Source organism: Rattus norvegicus, chromosome 7 (genome assembly GCF_036323735.1).
Source record: "Rattus norvegicus strain BN/NHsdMcwi chromosome 7, GRCr8, whole genome shotgun sequence".
In the NCBI taxonomy this organism is placed as follows: Eukaryota; Metazoa; Chordata; class Mammalia; order Rodentia; family Muridae; genus Rattus; species Rattus norvegicus.
In genome coordinates this window covers 21,824,789-21,845,274 of record NC_086025.1, presented here as the reverse complement: position 1 = coordinate 21,845,274, position 20,486 = coordinate 21,824,789, and the positions used below count along the sequence as shown (strand labels likewise).

General features: G+C 44.5%; 1 long non-coding RNA gene across 1 annotated transcript; it reads right to left on the bottom strand.

The window, feature by feature from the left end:
* Nucleotides 1-1,113: 1,113 nt before the first annotated feature.
* On the bottom strand, nucleotides 1,114-12,227 carry LOC120093843 (uncharacterized). Its single transcript, XR_005487597.2, has 3 exons — nucleotides 11,960-12,227; nucleotides 2,886-3,049; nucleotides 1,114-1,646 (listed from the first exon to the last, which is right to left on the bottom strand). It is a non-coding gene; the product is annotated as an uncharacterized LOC120093843 (long non-coding RNA).
* Nucleotides 12,228-20,486: the final 8,259 nt, after the last annotated feature.

The following is a 20,486-nucleotide window of genomic DNA, read 5'->3' as shown; positions in this document are numbered from 1 at the left end:
TTTGAAATAAATGCATAACCAGGAAAAGATAAGGCCTCATGCATGATCTGCAAGACGGTTTCTGGAGATCTTCAAGATATCCTAAGACAAGGGTGCTCAGAGCCAGGGTGTTGGATGGGAGGACCACCCAGGGTTCCAGGGACATTGAAGAGGGACTCTTGGCATTTTGAAACTTTTTGGTATCCATCTCCTTTCTGGACTAGCCTTTTTACCTCTCAGGAAAAGAAGGAGTTTCTGTTTCTGAAACTCTCACCATAGAGCAAACTGGGCTTGTGGCCTGCAGCTAAGACGGCGGAGGGAGGCCATATTTGTTAGTTTTCTGTGACTGAACTGAGAATTTGACAGAAACAGCCTAGCCGTACGGTTTCAGAATAGGGTTTCAGAGGTTCCCACCACAGTTGCTTGGTTTTGTGTCACCAGGTAGATTTCAAGGAAGAGTCTCATGGACTTGGGAGTGTGTGAGGGAGGAAGGTGGTTTCATATCTGGGCATGAAAGGAGCAGAGAGAGAATACAGGCAGGGCCAAAGCAACAGATAATCCCCAAAGGATATGCCACTCGAGACCGACTACCTCCAAGGAGGCCTCATCTCCCACTTTATAGTGCAGTCCACTAAAGTCCTTAAAGAATCATAACACTCATCGTGTTAGAATCCTCAGGGTCTAACCACCTGTGGAACGTGTGTGATTTAGTATTGGACCTACAGACATAGCAGGCAACTCGACTTATGTCCACTCAGTGGGAATTCCAACTGTCATCAATATCTTCCATTAATGAGTTTTGCAAATGGCACCATCATGGCTCTAACTGCAGATATAAAACAAATGAAAAATACTCATCTAATTCATTAAGTAGAACAGAACCAGGCCTAGTAGAAGGAACTAAGACTCTGTATCCCTAGAACCCGACATGTTCAACCACACATGTCCTGGTTAGCTATGAATATAGCCCGACACAAAAAAATCACAGGCTTATTTAAAATGTTATGAGATCTTTTCGTGGTGAGTGGGTGGTAATTCAACTGTGTGGTCCTCAAGTATGGATTTTACCAATGACAACATGGTGCTGTAATGCAGGCAGGTTGGGCATACCCAGTGACTGTCCTGTCCCCCAATTTTATTTGCATAACTACTAAATTCCCAAGCAAATAGTTTGGTCATTCATTCATTCTGAGAGTGTACAGGAAATAGCGAGCGTGTGTTTGGGTTCCTTTGCCTTTAATTGCTAATACTGTTGTACTGCTGCATTATGGTTTTAACAGAGTCTTCATCAAGCCTTTGAAAGACCTGCCCGAAACTGAACTTCCAAAGCTCGGTAAACCCTGGTCTCATCTTTTCATTTTCCCGAGACTCCGTGGAAGCAAGCTCCGCACAGCACCGCTTACTTCTGATGCAGTGGTGTTTGGCTCAGCTCGGATTCAGCCAGACTTTGCCTTGGTGATATAGGCAAGGCAGCTTTCAGCAGTCCGGGAGTTGCACCGAGCTCCATTTGAGGTTATGGTCCTACTACATTAGCCAATGTCCTGGAGGGGCACAGTGCTTCCTGGAAGCCCCATGAGTCTCCTGATTGGGAGCTTTTTGAATAAATGGGGGTGGGGAGGAAAAAGAATTCTCTTCTCCACTCTTTATGAGTTCTTAGCAGGAGTTCCCTGTAACAAAACAGAGATTAACAAAGCTGAAACAGAAATGAAATAACACGTACCCCTTATACACACAGAGAAGACACCCACAGACAAACAAACTCCTCTAGATCTCAAGGTGACACCTTAGACTTGACAGCATCTATGGAGCCCAGAGTGAAGGGTGCAGGACTTTCTAAGTGCAGCAGGTGAAGCCTTGGAATCCAGAGGTGAATCTTTTTATGTAGTTGCATCTTTTGAGATGGTGGACTGATGTCACCCTGCGATCTTCCTGCCTCTGCCTTCCTGTTGCTGGAATTATAGGATGTGCAAAGACTAATGGGCAAGGCTACAAAGATTGATGCAGATGCAGTCCTATGACACACTTGCTTTTTTGAAGACACCCTTTTGGCTTAGTGCTTTTCTCTATGTGAAACTTCTTGAACTAATCTCTGGGTCGAAAGAGCATATTTTGGGGTATCATAGTTTGCCTTCCCACAGTTGTCTTGCAGAGTGTGATGGATCAAAACCCTATTCGAGGGAACATAGATCTCACACTCGTGGGGACTTTTGTTTTGATCCCAAGTTTATTGCATTTTTCAAGCTTGAGAAACTCTCCTTATACCCCCATGTCTGAAAAACAAACAAGCAGAGAAACCCCAAATCCTCAGTCAAAACCTGGTTTGTTCCTGTGCTGCTGTTTGTCTCTGTTCTTGCCGTGTTTGAGGAAACTAGCTGGGAAGAGGATGGGAGTTGGCTCTCCGTAAACCTGTTCCTTAAGCTGGCCCAGGGGACTGGGAAACTCAGTTCAGAAGAAGATCAAACTTCAAACCGGTAATGGTTTTCTTAATTGCCTTAAGGAATCCAAAAAATCCAGATTCCAAAAATCTCCTCAGATCCCTTGGCCAAAGCCATAGAAGTAACTTTAACTTGCCTCTCTTTTAGACCCTCTTAAATCACAGTTTGAACTTAATCACGGTCGTTATCCTACTCCCAACGTTCATCCTTCACTCCTCCACTTCATTCTGCCTCTGTCCTGCCCTTTGGTTTCCTCCTCATCCCCCTCATCCCTCCAGAATCCCTGTAAACACAGTTGTCTCTTAAAGTTAAGCTTCCCAAAGAACGGACCAAATGCCTTTCTGTGGACTGCAAACGCTGGTTTTCAAGCTTAAAGCCATTGTCAGAAAAACTCCCCGAAGCCCAGACAGGATGGGGAGAAATTTGCAGAGAGACTTAGGTAGTTTTATCAGTGTGTGGTTCAGGACTTACTGATCTGCATTACCAGGATTGTGTGTCCGTGGGAACCTCAGAGCAGCCGAGGATACTCTCAAGGATGATTTAAAGGACCTTAAACATCATGGGAAACCAGGAGAGGCTTTAGTAAGGCAGTAAATGCTGAAAAGGTCTTTGCATCTTCATCCCCAAAGATTTGCCTGTAAATATAGATCAGACTTAATCCAGGCCCAGAGAGGAGTTCCTGGCAGACTTCAGACAGGCTGGTTCTACTTTTAGACAGTGTTCAAGAGATTCTGAAGGGGACCGACTCAGCTCTCTTCCTACATCCCAGAGCAGAAACTGGCATCAGCTATGGTGGTACAGAGCAGTACAGGACCCACGGACAGGAGCCCAGTAAATACAGTGACACACGGACATACTGAACACCTTGGTGAGCACTTTGAAGACAGTTGAGGACAAAACCAGAGCAAAGACTGGAAAAAAATTTAGGTCTTAGGGGAGAAGCAAAATCAACAAGGACAAGTCTATAGGACACCCCTGCCTTGGTCAACTTTAAAGAAAGGGTTCTGTTGCTAAAGACAAGGGAAAGGGAATGCTCTGACCTGCCAAAGCAGAGAAGAAAATGAGAGAGGGAGAGGGAGAGGGAGAGGGGGAGGGAGGATGGAGAAGGGGGAAAGGGGAGGGGGAGGGAGATGGGGAGAGGGAGAAAGAGAGATCAATGTAATGCCATCTTAAAAAAATCTAAAGATGAAGGGAGACTTTTTTTCTGGTTGATTTATGTATGGGTGGTTCTGATGCTGTCCTGTTCCCCAATTCGTTCTTGATCTGTTAGTAAAGAAGCCATGGGTCAATCGCTGGGCAGAAGGAATAGGCAGGACTTCTGGGCCCCTGGAGGAAAAGAGACAGAAGCCAGGGGGGAGAGGCACAGTTTTCCAGACTTCAGAGAGAGAGAGAGAATCCAGGCAGCCATGTGAGAGCTTGGGAGGACTGGCAGCTCTTGCAGGCTGGAGGATGGAGGTGTTTAGCAGGGACTGGGGTGTGACTGAGCAAGTTCAGGGCAGCAGAGAGGTGCAGAGATAAGAATGTTAATAAGGGGCTGGGGATTTAGCTCAGTGGTAGAGCACTTGCCTAGCAAGCGCAAGGCCCTGGGTTTGGTCCCCAGCTCCGAAAAAAAAGAAAAAAACAAAACAAAAAGAATGTTAATAAGGGTAGGCTTTTCCAGGCGGCAGAGAGTAGTGCCCAGCAACTATGTCAGAAGGCAGGTTGACATGAGCAACCTGGGAGGGAGGGAGGGAGTGGATGGGTTGGGGAGCACCCTCAGGAGGCAGGGGTTGGGGGATGGGATGGGGGTTCCCAGAGGGGAAACTGGGAAGGGGTTAACACTTGAAATGTAAATAAAGAAAAGAAGAAGGAGAAGGAGGAGGAGGAAGAGGAGGAGGAGGAGGAAGAGGAGGAGAAAGAGGAGGAAGAAAATGAGCAACCTGTATGTGTTTTTTATTCGTGGATTTAAGGGAAGCTGAGTGGGGGCTGGTAGTGCGGCCCATTTCTGGAGACCAGGCTGGAGTGGCAAAAGCTACTACACACAACAGATTTGTTTCAACTAAGTACTTATACCAGTTGAGTTTTCAAAAAAGAAGTTTGACATGTACTACTTAAAATAAGGCACTTTGGTTTCAGGGATATTTTGAGGTGAGGCAATGGGGAAACAGTACATAGAGGAAGAACTCACCACCCTCCCAGTTTTTGCCTAAAAACAAGTACAGGTTTCCCTCTGTAAAAGTAACATAGGTTTCCATCTGTTTACCCCCATGTGCCTCTTTCCCCTATACCTGGAAAAGGACAGGTTTATCATCTGCACATCAAACCTTACGCAGCAAGTGGTCCAACCCATCATGTACAAGACACAATTTCCTGTTCTCACAGCCCCAGTTTGCTTTACATTGCTGTTTCTCACACACAGTTTAGTTGCTTTTGAACAATGCTGTGCAGGGCTTGAGGGACGGTTCAGTGAACACACTGCTTGCTGCTTGAACACAAGAACCTGCGTTCAGACCCCTTAGCCTTTACGTAAAAGTTTTCATCTGTGCCACCAGAGCTGGGAGTCAGCAGAAGCCTTATAGGGCATTGACCAGTTAGATGATTTAGCCAAACCAGCAGGCTCAGTTTTGGTGGGAGATTCTGCTTCAAAAAATGAAGTGGAGAGCAAAGAAGAACACACCTCATGTTGATCTTTGATCTCTGCAAGTTTCGATCAGAGGCATATGCACCTATACACATGCATGAATGTGCGTACAACACACACCAACCTTGGATATAGCAAGTTCCAGGCCAGCCTGAATTACAGGGTGAGATTCTCTTTCAATAAAACAAAAGAAACAAAGAGTTTTATGACCTCTCTCACTTATGTACTTCTGTGAGTCTCAATTTCATTTCTATAAATATCTCTCACTGTTTATACAAATTGAAATATTCTCACCAAATGAAATGCTATTCCTTTTGTTCTTTTGAACTGTCTTTTGACTGATTAATCCACAAACTTAGTTACCGAACATTAGAGACTTAAGAAAAAGTTATTTTTCCCTCTCCACACAACTCTACTTCTTACCCACGAGGATAATGAGTTTGCATATGTGTTGGTAAAGAACAGAGATGGTTAGCTGTAATGTGACCTCTTGAGGAGGACCTTGTACTGCCCGACAGAACTGTCATAATTAAATCCATTAAAGGATACTTTTATAACATGAGAGGAAAACAAAGAAATCTAAAAATTAGGTAGCAACTGTATACTCAGTTCTATGGAGTCTTTGGACTATAATCCTTTGTTCAGAATGTGCCTGTGTGACTGCGTTCACAAATGTGATCACAAGAATTATAAAACCTAGATAAAATATTCTGGTGGATGGTCATTAGAAAGAGTTGAGACATCTAAGTCAAGACAGAACCCTACTGTGGTCTTGCATGGAAATATCAATGCAGTTTTAATATGCAGTGATGATAGTCCAAGCATCGGTAAAGATCCAATTATAGTCATCGGTAAAGGTCTTGCATGGAAATATCAATGCAGTTTTAATATGCAGTGATGATAGTCCAAGCATCGTTAAAGATCCAGGTTGATAATTCCCTCCCAGTAATGTCCAGAGTTCAACTCAGGCTAAGAATTAGCCCCATGGGACTGAGCGAGCAGAATGCATCTATCCTTACATTTGGCACATGTTAGCCTAACTGTCTGGTATTGGGGGAAAATGCCTAAGAAAAACAATGTAAAGGTAGGAGTTCTATTTTAGTTATACTTTGGCTCGTGCTTTGGCCCATGGTTAGTTCCTTAGCTCCATGGCCTGTGGTGTGGCAGAACTGATGTTAGCAGTTCTCATTAGCAGAAGGACACGGCTGAGGAGGACAGTTCACCTTGTGATAGCCAGAAAACAGGAGGAGACAAAAGATCCAAACCTTTATGGGCATGTCCCCACTGAGCCACTGGCCACAACCAGGTCCTACCTACTAGTTTCCTGCCATCCTCCATTAACACCATGAAACTATACATCTAGCAGTGGATTCATCCATTAATTCAGTCAGAACCCTCATAATTCAATCCCATCATGGAAGTCCCATTTCTGAATATTCACTGGCAATTGAGACATTTGGTCCATGACTTTTGGGACAACATTTCACATACAAACCATATAGGCCTAGACTGAAAGAACTCCATGCCACACTATATTATCTACAGTCATATGATTTAGTGCTAATGTTCTGTCTTCACCAGCACAGTCATATTGACAACTCTCCATGGAAACTGTTATCTAGTACCACAACTCCCCAAGGTTTCTTTGACTCTCTTGTTTTGAATTTGTTAGAGGAAGCCCACCAGAAATGGCCACTAGACACAGATTATAGCCAATTAAATGTCTTTACTGCAATATGGGACTATACTTATTTATTTGGAACACAAATATAACTCTGAGCATTTAGAATAAGGGACTTTTAAAGGCAAAAATACATCCTGGTATCTCACTCCACACTGCAGGGGAAGTTTGCTCAAGCAAGCAGTTTAACAGAAGCTAAGATAAGTGATTAGATGGAGGGGGAGGTTTGCACAAGCAGACAGCTTAACAGAAGTGATGTTAGCAGGGTCATCTTGATTTCCAGTTCCTAGAATAGAGTTGGGTAATTTTCTATGGAATGTTTCAACAAGGAGATCAAATTCTGGTTGATATTGGCAGTCTGAAAACTTGAAATGGCCTCAGCAAGAATAAAGGCTGGAGGAGCCTCTGCACTGTCTTGCCCTGTTATAAATTTCTCACCTTAATACTTCTATCACTTCTTGGCTGTTACACTATGGGCCTTCACCAATTCTAATGAAGACCTTGCTTTTACCTCCCCCATTCCCACTTTATATTTATTCTACAGCTTCTTACTGTACTGCATATATTATACTTTCTATATCTTAGTCTAGTATACCTTACTCCTCTAAGAGTTAGGCTGAACTTTGCAGATGTCTTTTGTTTAAGCATGACATTTGGATTTTGCTATGTGTTGCCAGATTCCACTACTGGCTAATAACAGAAGTCATACTACAGGGACGTGTATAGATCAGAAACAGTGAAATGTATTTGCTTATGACTGTTGATGTGTTTATAAAAAGATAAAGAGGGGGGATATGTTCTATGGAGATGTGTGAGGTATGGGGAAAGGGGGCGCCTCCGTGAGCTCACGGTGAGGCATCCCTTCCCCCTGAAATACAGTATAGAATAGAGTTTATTTATGGCATGTGGAGGGGAGTTAAGAGGATAGTAGGGGCAGAGAATGAGAGAGTGTGGGCAGGAAAGCAAGAGCAAGAGAGGAGCAAGAGATCGAGAGAGAACGAGAGAGTTAGGAGGGGGCAAGAAGCACCTTTTATAGTGTCAGGCATACCTGGGTGTTGCCAGGTAACTGTGGGGCAGAGCTTAGATAGAATGCTAACAACTGCAGCAAAGACTTTTTTCTTTTGTTTTTTTCTCTCTTTATCTCTTTATCTCTTTGTCTCTTTGCTTCTTTGTTTCTTTCTTTCTTTTGAGGGAAGACTTCAGGTAGACAGCACTTATTTACGTCTAGAGATAAAAAATTCCAGCATTGTTTAGGTAGCTTTCAGTTCCTGTAATAAATACTGAGATAATTGACTCAAAACCATAAAATGTTTACCATGGATTTCTAGTTTTTGATGCTTGTTCTCGGTCCTTATGTTAAACACAGATGGGAGAAGAAAGATCACTGACTCAAACATGGCCAAATTAATTAAAGCAAGCTTTATTCATGTCTTTTTTACAAGCTGTTGCTCACAAAGGCAGGGTTCAAGATATCAGCCTTGGACATGGGGAAAATAAGGATTTTTTTTTTTGGTTCTTTTTTTTCTGGAGCTGGGGACCGAACCCAGGGCCTTGAGCTTCCTAGGCAAGCGCTCTACCACTGAGCTAAATCCCCAACCCCGAAAATAAGGATTTTTATAGCTCAGGAGTAGAGTAGGGGGTTTTCTAATGGGGGATTTGGCAAGCAAATAGGTAGGGTTATAGAATCAGAACCTAAACACAACAAAGTGTCCATAACCTCCTGAAACAAAGGCATGATTGCAAGGTGGTCACAACAAGGTTGTCATAACAACAGGTGGTCAGAACAACAGGTGGTCACAACAACAGGTGGTCACAACAACAGGTGGTCACAACAACAGGTGGTCACAACAACAGGTGGTCACAACAACAGGTGGTCATAACAATAGGTGGCCATAACAAGGTGGTCATAGCAACAGGTGGTCATTACAGGTGGTCATAACAAGGTGTCATAACAGGTGGTCATAACAACAGGTGGTCATATAACCTATTGAAACAAAGGCATGTTTATCTTTTCCTGGAACAGGCAGCACAGAACCATTTGTGTTAAGGTTACAGTTTGGGGAAGCCCAACCCATGAGAAACATTTAATTATGAACAGGAATGAACCTAGTTTGTCTTTACTATAAGGTGTCTTTCAGCCCTAAGATGGAGGCAGGCTGGTTTATAACCTACTGTGCAGTGTTTAGAATTTAAAGTGGTGGTACTTAAAATTCTTTCTGGCTTCTGTAGCTAAAATATAGCTAATAAAGTTCAAGTAAATGCTTTTTCAGAGAAAGAGGAGAAGAAGAAGAAGGAGAAGAAGAAGAAGAAGAAGAAGAAGAAGAAGAAGAAGAAGAAGAAGAAGAAGAAGAAGAAGAAAAGAGAGAGAGAGAGAGAGAGAGAGAGAGAGAGAGAGAGAGAGAGAGAGAGAGAGGATGACTGGTCACACTGCTTCTGGGGCCATGGTGAGGCAAAGCTGCCCATCTCATGGCCAGGACACAAAGCACTAGAGAACAAAAGAAAGAGATTTGTAAGATTCAAACTTCAGTGACAATGGCTGCCTTAGGGAATCTGGGACTTTAATACCCTGTCCAATGAATTTAGGATAACACACTGTCCCAGGAAATGAGCTAACCTCGAAGAGTGAAGGGCCCTTAGCAGTCTCCCATCTGCATGCCAAAGATTTCTCTCCATTAAGGAGTGTAAAGGTCAATATGCGTCTTCAAGGACCAACTCATGCTGTTGCCAAAGACTGTCCTCCACAAGTGTATAAAAGGTGTGTACTTTTGTTACTGGGGGTTGCCTCTGTCCCAATTACAGGGCCACCCCAGTGCACTGGATCATTAAACCTCTTTTTCTATTGCATTGCTCTCCGTCTCCATGTTTTTGTGAGTGAGACCTCCCAGACGTAGGACTCACCAGGTCCCACAAATAGTTTTGAGGCTATCAGTGACTTAAAAATCTCTCACTCACCCTAAATTCTTAATCGTTTCCACTGTTTTCCAACAATGTCAACCTGACAACTGACCCTATAACACATAGGTCTTTGGAGAACACTCTGGATCCAACCTCTTGCACTAGATAGCTACAGAAGATCTACTGTTTACAAAGTCCTAGAACTCACCAAAAATGATAACAGAATTTAGAGCACTCTTGAACCAGGATCAGGTGAGTTGCTCCAGATAACATTGACTCCCTCCCCTGCCACCGGCCCTGCCACAGACCACTACTGCCCTGGGTACTGAGTAGTTACTGACATTGTTGCAATTTTCTCTTTCTGGTCACTGAAGTCCTTTGCAGATATGCATTCATTAGCCTTGTTGATGTCCTGCATATGGATCTCCTCTTTGAGGTCTCCTTTGAACCAGTTCAACACCTCTGTCAATTGGTGGATACACTGAAATCTGAGGCATGTGTCCTGCTTATATTTGTATGAAAGCCATTTTTTTTAACCAGTCTAAAAAGAGTGCCCAAACCATGCGAAGAGTTTAATGCTGGAAGCACTTCATGTTTTGAGCCCCAGAAAAGATTAGCAGTCCCATCTCAGGCTCTCCCTGCTCTCTACTGATTAGATTTTATGACCACATACCTGACATTCCTCCAGCAATGTTAAGCCCCCCATTGTTTTCTTTCTGGAGTTATCTGGTAAGAGGGCTGTCAGTTAAGTACAGGCTGAGCAATTAGGCTCACTAACTTCTTCCTGACTAAAATGCCAGTACAAATATTTAATAGCAAGGAGGAACTGAAGAGAAATAGGGGCCAATTAATGGGAGATAATTTGATGTTACAGTGGCACGAGGGTGACTTCTCACTGAAGGTGTTTGGGATCAGATACAATTAACTTTTAACCCTTTAGGCCTTGGGAGTTTCAGTCCACCACTTCTTCATATGTCACCCTGGGGGTCTTTGTGACCTGGAGACGCCTGAAGTACTAAATTCTAATCACAGAGCAGTACAGGTCCTTAGCATAAGCCAAACCAAGGGAAAAGCTCAGATGAATTTAGAGGGTTATTAGTCAAGGCCTCCAGTACCATTTCAAAATAGTTTAAATAAAACAAGATTTTGTTGGGTCACATGGCACAGGGGCAGTGTGAGTTCAGAACTGTCAGAGAGAATTGGAGTTAGGCAGACATCCTGGTGGGCAGACAGCTAGGGAGAGGGGCCTTGGCTAAGTAATGAAGGTGACAGACATCCAAGATGGCAGCTTCTTCCTCACCTTCCTGACTTGAGACAAAAGCCTGGTAGCTTAGAGCAAAGATTATAGGCTTTTGTCTCTCACCATCAGGCCCTGTGCTGAGGGGCTGGTTCAACAAGTTGAAGGCAGGATTAGGACACCTGACACAACAGTTATGGGCCAATCGTTCGGTCTCTCTTCAAATCGACCAACCCTAACTCACAGGACAAAAAAACTCTTCAGTGGCATTAAAAGTTCCTGAGTCTCCCTCTGCTTTGCAGAGGACCTTTTAATAAACCCTTCGTCACCTACTGATTCTGCCTGCTCCTGTTTGTGCTGTTCAAGATTTCTCCACGGAGACCCAGTCCATTTGAGATCCCCTCCCCCCCTCCTTTTCACTCTTTAGTTGGCAGAGAAAACAAACCCAATCAGTACCCCTAGACTGCATCATGGTTTCATCCAGGAGTTTCAAAGATGTAACACCTGTCCGTCCTCTTCTTTGTCCAATTGCCTCTGGGTTTGAATTTTGAGAGACTTCCACTTTGAGGTCCTCATGCCTTTCCTGTCTTGCCCTCTCCTTCCCCAACTCTACAGAGGAAAGAGTCCAGTTCTAACCAATGCTTCCTGGTGGCTTAAGCCAAAGTCTCCAGATTTAGTTCAGCTGGACTGCTTCCCTGGCTTGAGTCACTGCCCAAGCACTAACTGTGTTCAGGAAGATGTAACGTTCTGAATGGGCAGGTGAGAGTCGCATGTCCAGTATTGTGGCTTCTGATGAAACATTTCCACGTTCTACTCAACACATGAAGAGTGAGACTCGGGGAGGGGATTAGAGAAGAAAGTCAGGGGATTTGACTACCAGGAAACAAGACCAGCACATAGGGATAACAATCACGTTAATTGATGTTTAAGTGACTTTTTCTTCCTGCAAATGACATAATTTTATTTTGCATTTAATTAATTAACTTACTAATTAGAAGCAGTGCTACATTTTAGGAGCCACAGTCACCAGTCTAAAGAGCAGCTGTCTGGTTGCTAAGTATCTAAAAACCATCCACATGTCTACTGATCAGTACTTATGAGGCAGTTCTTACCGTAGGGTCCCCTAACTGAATGTTGGGGAATACAGGAATGAACACCACACCACCAATGCCGACGAGAGAGAATGTTTTTGCCTTTTCATCATCTTTATTCTTGGCCCTTAGATAATCTGCCGAGAATAGAATTCTGCCAGGACGTCACCAATGTTGTTGTGAAGAGCTCAATGGCATCAAAGGTGCTGGATATTGTCTGTTCACGTCACGCATTTGCATCTGCTCTAGCATTTAAGATGCTCTCCCTACCCCCTAGATCTGTACCATCTCTCACTCATTTGAGAATACTAAGAGTTCTACAGCGTCTTGTGAGGTTGTCATAGTGACTATTCTTGGCAGAATCAGATGAGATCTAACCATTGTGTCCACACCACCAGTGTATGTTACCGAAAGCCGATGGCACAGCTTCAGTCAGCTGCTGGCTGTTAATGACTCAATCGCTGTTTACCTTGCACATTGTACCCAGTGTGTCTATGATAATGCTGAAGTTGGAGGTCCATAGAAAGTCAGTTAGATGTAATTTCAGGGCTTAAACACATTCAGAATTGGACAAGCAACTGCTTTGGTAATAGAATGAGGCAAGATTTAGGTTTTACACGTTCAGAGCAGCTCTGGAAGAAAAACACAATTAGACCCTGTACTCTGTGACAGGGGAGCTCAAGTTGGGCTTATCATGGGATCCCAAAAGACACTGGAGTGAATGTTTGAAGGGCAAAGAACTGGGTAAGCCACAGGGTGACAGGGTGGGTGTAAGTAATTGCATGCGGTGGGAGAAGGCAAAATCGTTATTGTCGAAGAATTGGTCTGGGCGACTTTCATGAATCATGCCATGTAATGCGAGTGTTATAAAGCATGACTTATTGTTAACACCATTTTCCAGTTGAAGAAATGGGTCTCCCCAGTGTCCCACACCCACACGCACACAAAGATGAAATTACTCAAAGTCACACAGTCAGGAGAAGCCAAGTTTCAAGTGGAATGTTTAGTGTGTGGTTCCAGAAGCCCTGTTCTCAACTGGCTCTATTATAATGACTTCTGGGGCGGGGGAGGAAATGCCAACGTGTCAGGGACTTGGAGAGTAAAGGGAAAAGAAGTGGGATAAGACAGCTGGAAGACGAGAAGGTGGGGGGGCGGGCAATGGAGGACTCTGTAGGTCAAATAAGAACCGAGCTTTCTATGGATATTAAAGGGTCTGGCAAGACCTTTGGGGAAGTATGTTTTTAAAAAAGATATCTTTATCAGGTTGGTTGAGTATAGACGGTAGAGGGCATGACCTGAGTCAGAAAGATTGGTTAGAGGAGCACTAAGCTCCTAAGGTGAGAGTGACCATTGAGTGAAGGTGGTCATAGTTAAAATTCACATAGAGGGTGGACTCAAGAAATAAAGTATAAAATTTCCTGTATGCAGTGACTGGCTGTGAGGAGAAAAGGAAAGGGGAGTGTCATGGATGTACATATGCCCATGGTTTATGAATGGATGTACAGCTCCTGGTCTATGAAAGGGGATGGAGTCATGGTTTATGAAAATGGGTGGATAACCATGGTCTCTGGAAATGGATATATCCAAGGTTCAAGGAGTAGATTGGTCTGTGGTCTATGAAGGTGGATGGACTATGATCTATGTATGGAACTGGATGGGTCTTGGTCTCATCCTCTAAGCTAGAGGCACAGAATAAAAAGACCCAGCAGCACAGTTCTTTTAATATTTCACACAGAGCAAAAATACTTTGACATGAAGTTCCTCTATCAAAACCTTGTATTTTGTAAAGTTCTTGGTGGTCTGGTGGATTGAAGACAGATTCTTGTTGGTGCAGGGACTTCCTCTTTAAGATGCACTAATGCTTCTCCGTCTTCCTTAAAGTGTCTTTCTGGAGTTGGGGGTTGAGGGGGGGGACAGATGGAGATGTAGTTTAACATTCTAAATGAGTAGTGATGGGATCCAGAGTATCTATGGCCTGAAGGATAGTGTTGGCATCAGAGGCGACAATGCGGAAGGTTGGGAGGCTTGATTCATACTGTGGAGGACCTTGAACTCTCACTGATTCTAGGGTGTGAGGACAATTCTGTATTTGGATGTCGGCCAGCCTTCATGAGAAAATGACTTCTCTGGCTTTACATTGTCTATCTCAATACCTGTGCTCTCAACCTTAGGTAGAGAATAATTTTGGTTATATACATCAATACATGTAATATACATTTACCCCCACACATACATTAGTGTAAAGTTGTATATATGTGCTCAAACATAACATATATATATATATACATATACACACACACATATATATATGTATATATATATATGCATATATATATAGATATATAGATAGATAGAGAGAGAGAGAGAGAGAGAGTAATAAACTCAAGAAAGAACTATATGGTAATTCATTTTGAAACCAGTATCATCTTTCACTCCTTTGTGACTTTTTTTGCCTTTGATTGTACAAGGTCATCTTCACACTTGCTCCAAACCCTGAGTCATCATTGCTGGGAGAAGGTGAGCACACAGGCAGGAAGCAGGCCCAGAGGAATCATTTCTAGTATTGTCTGGTATGAAGAAAAAAAGGACACACCACAGTGAGTCTATTCCTGTGTTAACACATTTTCCACTAGCAGCAGAAGTCTGTGTAGAGGACCTATATGGTCATGGAGTCTAATTGTGAAAGATAAGAGTGGGTAGCCTTTTCTGAAAAAGGGCTATAGAGAAAACACCTTCCCCTCTAGAGCGTTTGGTCTTTATTACAGATTGTCAGCTCTTCAGCACAGTGTGAAAGGAACCATGTGCAGTACATGAATGGTTGGGTGAGACTCTGATCCTGAGAGTGGCCAAGGGCTAGATCTGGCAAAAGGGCTGTGGATTGCCAACCTCTTGCTTAAAATCCTTTAGTGCTGTGCCTGTGCCCTTTTGATTGAAAGCCTTGCCTGTGGGTAAGGACACCCTGATTGCACTACCAACCACATGGGGTGCATTGTCTTCTCAATTCTCTCACATTTTCTCACAGATTCTCCCGCTGTTTCCCAGATTTCCCTCTCTCCTCTCACCTTGGGGAATGTTTCCTTCTTCAAGCTATCTTCCAATACCTTGCCTTTTCTTGCTACCTTATATCCAATGTATACTCTAGATGTTGGTCTCATCTCTTTCTCAGGAAGTCCCCGTCCACTTCTGAAAAATAAAATCCACTTCTGAAAATCCATCTCTTGATAGAAAAAATACAGAAATGAACTGAGGACCACAGAAACAAAGGACATATTTTGGCTGAAATCAACAAACCACACAGAAGGCAGGTGTGGTTGCATATACGGTTAGCAAGGTTGCATCCCCTTCCCCAACAGTGCCACCTACTGGGGAATAAGTGTTCGGATGCCTGAGCCTGTGGGGGACATTCTCATTCAGTCCACTGCAAAGCATGGGACAGCTGGCTTTTGTTTATTTGTTTTCAGGGCAAGAAGGAGCAGACACAGCCGAGACAACAGGATATGACTAGGGTGGCGGCTGAATAGAAGGAACGTAGAGAAGAAAGCTTTGAGAAAGGAGAGATGGCTAGGACCACTTACTAATAAAGGAGTCGGGGCTGGGGATTTAGCTCAGTGGTAGAGCACTTACCTAGGAAGCGCAAGGCCCTGGGTTCGGTCCCCAGCTCCGAAAAAAAGAGCCAAAAAAAAAAAAAAAAAAGGAGTCATCATTTTCAGAAGACAAAAGGGCCACCACTGCTTTCTACAAACACCAAATCGTAAAATGTGTACAGTGCTTCTCAGAGACCAGGTCATGTTTTAAGCACTGTGAATGGTTTAATCTTTTTTTTTTAAATTTGTTTTTTGGTATATAGTCAGTTTTAGTTTTGCAGTGATTGTATGCACCAAATAATTCCCTTGGCTTATATGATTTAACTACAAACATATAGCCCAAATTTAGTGTCCTAAGGTAATAAATACTTAATTTCCCAACATTTCTTTTCATGTGGCCAGCATCCAGGTGTGGTATAGCTTGTCCCCAGACCCAGGGCCATTTGTAAATTTGTAATCCCAGGGTCAGCCAGGCAGGGCTGAGGGAGAGGTCGCTTCCTTGCTAAGTTGGAGTTGTGGGCAGAATTCAGGTGCCTGTGGCTATTGTAGTTTGTCCCATGGCTGCTGACTGGAGTTCTGTGGGCAAGGCCATCTCCATTTGGCGGCTTACAACATGGCAGTGGGCTTCAAACTCCTCAAGTGAGGAGAGTCAGACTGAAGGCTGAACAAATTAAGTGGAAGTGACACCTGTTATTGTTTTGTATGGTGTAGCACTGGTGGCAGAACCTGAGGCCTGGCACATGCTGGGCAAACATTCTGCTTTAGTTTAATGATGCTGGCTCCTCCCAAGTGATGATGAAGCTAAATCCTAGCTGTATACTAGGAAGGAGTGTGGCCTCTGGGATCATCTAAGTTGTGAGGACTCCACCCTCATGAATGGGATTAGCACTTTATAAAATGGGCCAGGGATGAAGCAGCAGCTCTCTCCTCGCTTTTGCTTCATTGGGTGAAAACACAGAGCCACAATTCTTTTGCAAGAGGCACCATCCTGGGAGTAGGAGCAGCTCTCAAGGACTCTGGACCTGCTGGACCTGCTGACCTGCTGACCTGCTGGACCTGCTGGACCTGCTGACCTGCTGACCTGCTGGACCTGCTGGACCTGCTGGACCTGCTGACCTGCTGACCTGCTGGACCTGCTGGACCTGCTGACCTGCTGACCTGCTGGACCTGCTGGACCTGCTGGACCTGCTGACCTGCTGACCTGCTGGACCTGCTGGACCTGCTGAACCTGCTGACCTGCTGACCAGCTGGACCTGCTGGACCTGCTGACCTGTTGGACCTGCTGGACCTTCAATCTGATTTCCCTGACCTTCAGAACAACAAATGAGGAAAGTTAAATCGATTGGAAACCACCCCAGCTGAGGAGTTTTGCCAAAGCAGCAGAAACTGATGAGGACCTTTCCAGGTGCCTTTTTGTGTTAAGAATGAAGTCACTTGTCCCTCTTCTCCCACACTAAGGGGGTTGGCACAATGAATGCGTCTTCGGTGACAGGAGACCCTCGAAGGCGAGGAGCTGCCTGTCATGGAAAGGAGGCACCCAAACACCGTGGGCTTGAGCTGACACTGCGCTGGAGATAATAAACCAGGGAAACTGGCAGTGTGCAGTTAATCTCCAAACTTGGATTGGGCAACTTTATTTGCACAGGTTCCAGCAGCTTCTAACCTGTAGCCCAAATTGTGAGGCGGAGTCTAGACTTCTCTGATTCCAAAGAGCTCACGAATCATCTGTAGTAAGATACCGACGCCCATCTGGTGGGTCTGAGGTGGAGCCTGAGAGCCGTGTTTCCAAGTTTTGGATAATGGGGACGCCACCACACTCCCACAGTAGCAAAGCCAAAAGAACTCAGGGCTAAGACACAGATAACTTACGTTCCTTTCTTAAACTGGTGAAATGGATCAATCATTTGCACTTTGTACTTTAACAGCTTTTAATTTTATTTTTTTATTGTGTGTGCTCATGTGCATGCATGCGCCTATGCGTGCCTGTGTGTGCATGTGTGCCAATGGCACCCATGGTGGGGCAGATGCATTGGATATGCCTGAAGCTGGGGTTACAGGTAATTTTGAACCGCCCAGTTTGCTTGCTGGGAACTGAACTTGAGTCCTCTGGAAGAGCAATAAGTGTTCTTAGCTATTGAGCCATCTCTCCAGCCACCTCCGGCTTCCTAATTTTCACATGTCTGCTCATCCCTATTCAGACTTCAATGGTTGGCCACCCCATAACAGGTGTTTTATTTTATAATATCTATTGATTACAATAGCTACTCTTGTAGGTATGACTTAAATGTGACTTCTAGGAGACCTACCCCCTAAACAAAAACAAACAAACAAACAAACAAGCAAACAACAAACAAAACACCACAAACATCCTAGAACCAGAGCCTGTGATGCTTGTATCCCCCTGTGGGGTTGCTGAGTAACTGCCTCCTCATTTGCTGGCTTCTGTGAGTTCTCCCCATCCTCACCCCAGACACTGCACCTTCATCTGCAGGGAGACGATTACATTGGCTACGGCCGAGGCTGCTTTGCTCTTCCAGATCATGGGATGATGGCTCTGAGGGCGGGGACTGTGTCTGCTTCGTCTTTGGATCCCCGAGACCTAGTATTTATCTAAGAGGTTGAACACAGGCCAAAGAACATTGAATGAGAAACCGTTCGTTATAGATAGCGTTACAGTGCAACAAAACAAAACAACCAACAGACAAAAAACCCAACCCAAACAAACCAAAAAACCCCCAAAACAACGTGAAGAAATCGCCTTCCATTTCTTCAGCTCTTCTCCTCATTCATCAGTTCCCATGCCGCCCACATCTACACAGTCACCCCTGTGTGCAAGGCGTCCCTTCGTTTTGGATGGCAGCCATTTATTGATACCATGCTAAGTGTTTGGAAAGACCCATTAGGGTAAGCCTCACTTCTTGCTACTGTAGGCACCTGGGACTTCAGAGGCTAGGGACAGAGTCACAGTCATGGCTAATGAGGCACAGCTGCCACGCAGCTCAATGCTTTGAGAATGGTCGTGGCATCTTCAGTAGGAAGCAAGGGGAATAGTTGATCCCAGCCCTGCTTCAAGGGTGGAGGTGACCCTTAGGGACCTAGTTCTGGAGCTGCTTTTACTGAGACCCTTTGACAGCCAAGACATTTTCACAAACTCTCTGTCTCTCTGTCTCTCTCTCTCGCTCTCTCTTTCTGTCTCTGTCTCTCTATCTCTGTCTCTCTCTCCTCTCTCTCTTTCTGTCTCTGTCTGTCTCTCTATCTCTGTCTCTCTCTCCTCTCTCTCTGTCTCTCTCTCCTCTGTCTCTGTCTCTCTGTCTCTCTGTCTCTGTCTCTCTGTCTCTCTCTCCTCTCTCTCCTCTCTTTCTCTCTCTGTCTCTGTCTCTCTTTCTCTCTCTCTGACTCTCTCTGTCTCTGTCTCTGTCTCTCTCTGTCTCTCTCTGTCTCTGTCTCTCTGTCTCTCTCTCCTCTCTCTGTCTCTCTCTCCTCTCTCTGTCTCTCTCTCTCTCTCTCCCTCTCTCTCTCTCTCTCTGTCCTTTCCTCCCTTCCTCCTTCCCTCTCTGTCTCTCTACCTCCCTTCCTCTCTCATGTATATGTGTGTCTCTGTGTGTGTCATATGTGCACAGTCACACATGCCTATGTGTGCGTGCCTGTGTTCCTTGAGAGTCACACACCATTTAATATATGTAATTTTAATTTAAAGTAAATTTTATAAACTTTATTATTAAAAGCTTGCAAATAATATAGACCACACCCCAAAATGAAACGAAAATTAACCAGACCCCCAAATTACCCCAAGTCTATACATTTCAGTAAACGTCTATTCAGTTATAATAGCCATTTGGGATGGAAACTCTGTAGCTTTACATTAAATTTTACACCTTTACTATTCAATACGTTTTTATGTACCTGTCCACCACCAAAAATGCATTACATTATCGAATGATGAATGTCACTAGGAGAAAGGTACACAACTGTGCTTTTTATTAACAGACAAACTTCCGGGATTCTGCTGTGTTGTCGTAGTGAATCACACGCCAGGGGCACAAGTGCAGAGCAACCCCAAAGGGACTCGCCATTGGGCACTTAGCTGTGGTGTGCAAAAGGCCAAGGAACCTTTTAGAATGCAAAGGTTTTAAGAGATGGTGGAGGACTACTAAATAAAATGGATCTGGAAGATACTTTAATGCACACTCTGTAACTCTGTCCATATTGTTCCAAGGACTTCCAACTGTAGCAGGAACTGGGAGGCCACCCTCTCTCCCCACTGCATTCTCTTGTCTAAAATATACTCCTCCATGCCTCTATTCCCAGCCAATGCTACCTCCCTGCACCCAGTTACTCAAGTCCAAGTACTGTCTTGAGCCTCCTTTCCTTATTACTCCTATGCAGTTTATCAACAGTTCTTGATCATCTGACCTCCTGACATGTCTTGTGTCCATCCCCTTCTGGTTTCCTGAATTACTCTTTACCTTGAGTGTACCCCGCTACCCCCCACCCCCCACCCCCAGCTTGACACTCTGTACTCATGAAACAGGGTTTCCATCCATCCCCTTGCTTCTACTCAGTTCCTCTCACACCCAGTCCCCATATCATAATGCTCTTTGGGAGGTATAAATTATTCATCTTCCGTCTGCCGTCACTCCACACTGAGATCCTACCAGATGGAGAGAGGAGGTTGCTGGAATGGAGTGGCTCCTTTACTGCTCATTCCTGGGCAGTAAAGGGAACAACACGGCTGCCCAAGGGCAACAGCCTTTCATTCTGTACCCAGTAGAAGCAGGCTTCCCCTGGGATTCCGAAGGCAATAGTGTTCCTGATAGCTTTCGTCAGAAAGCAGTAGAGTGAGGTGGGATGATGTTCTGTGTGTTTTGATCAGTGAGGTAGCAGTAGCATGCCGGGTGTGTGTGTGTGTGTGTGTGTGTGTGTGTGTGTGTGTGTGTGTGTGAGCGTGTGTGTGTGTGTGTGTG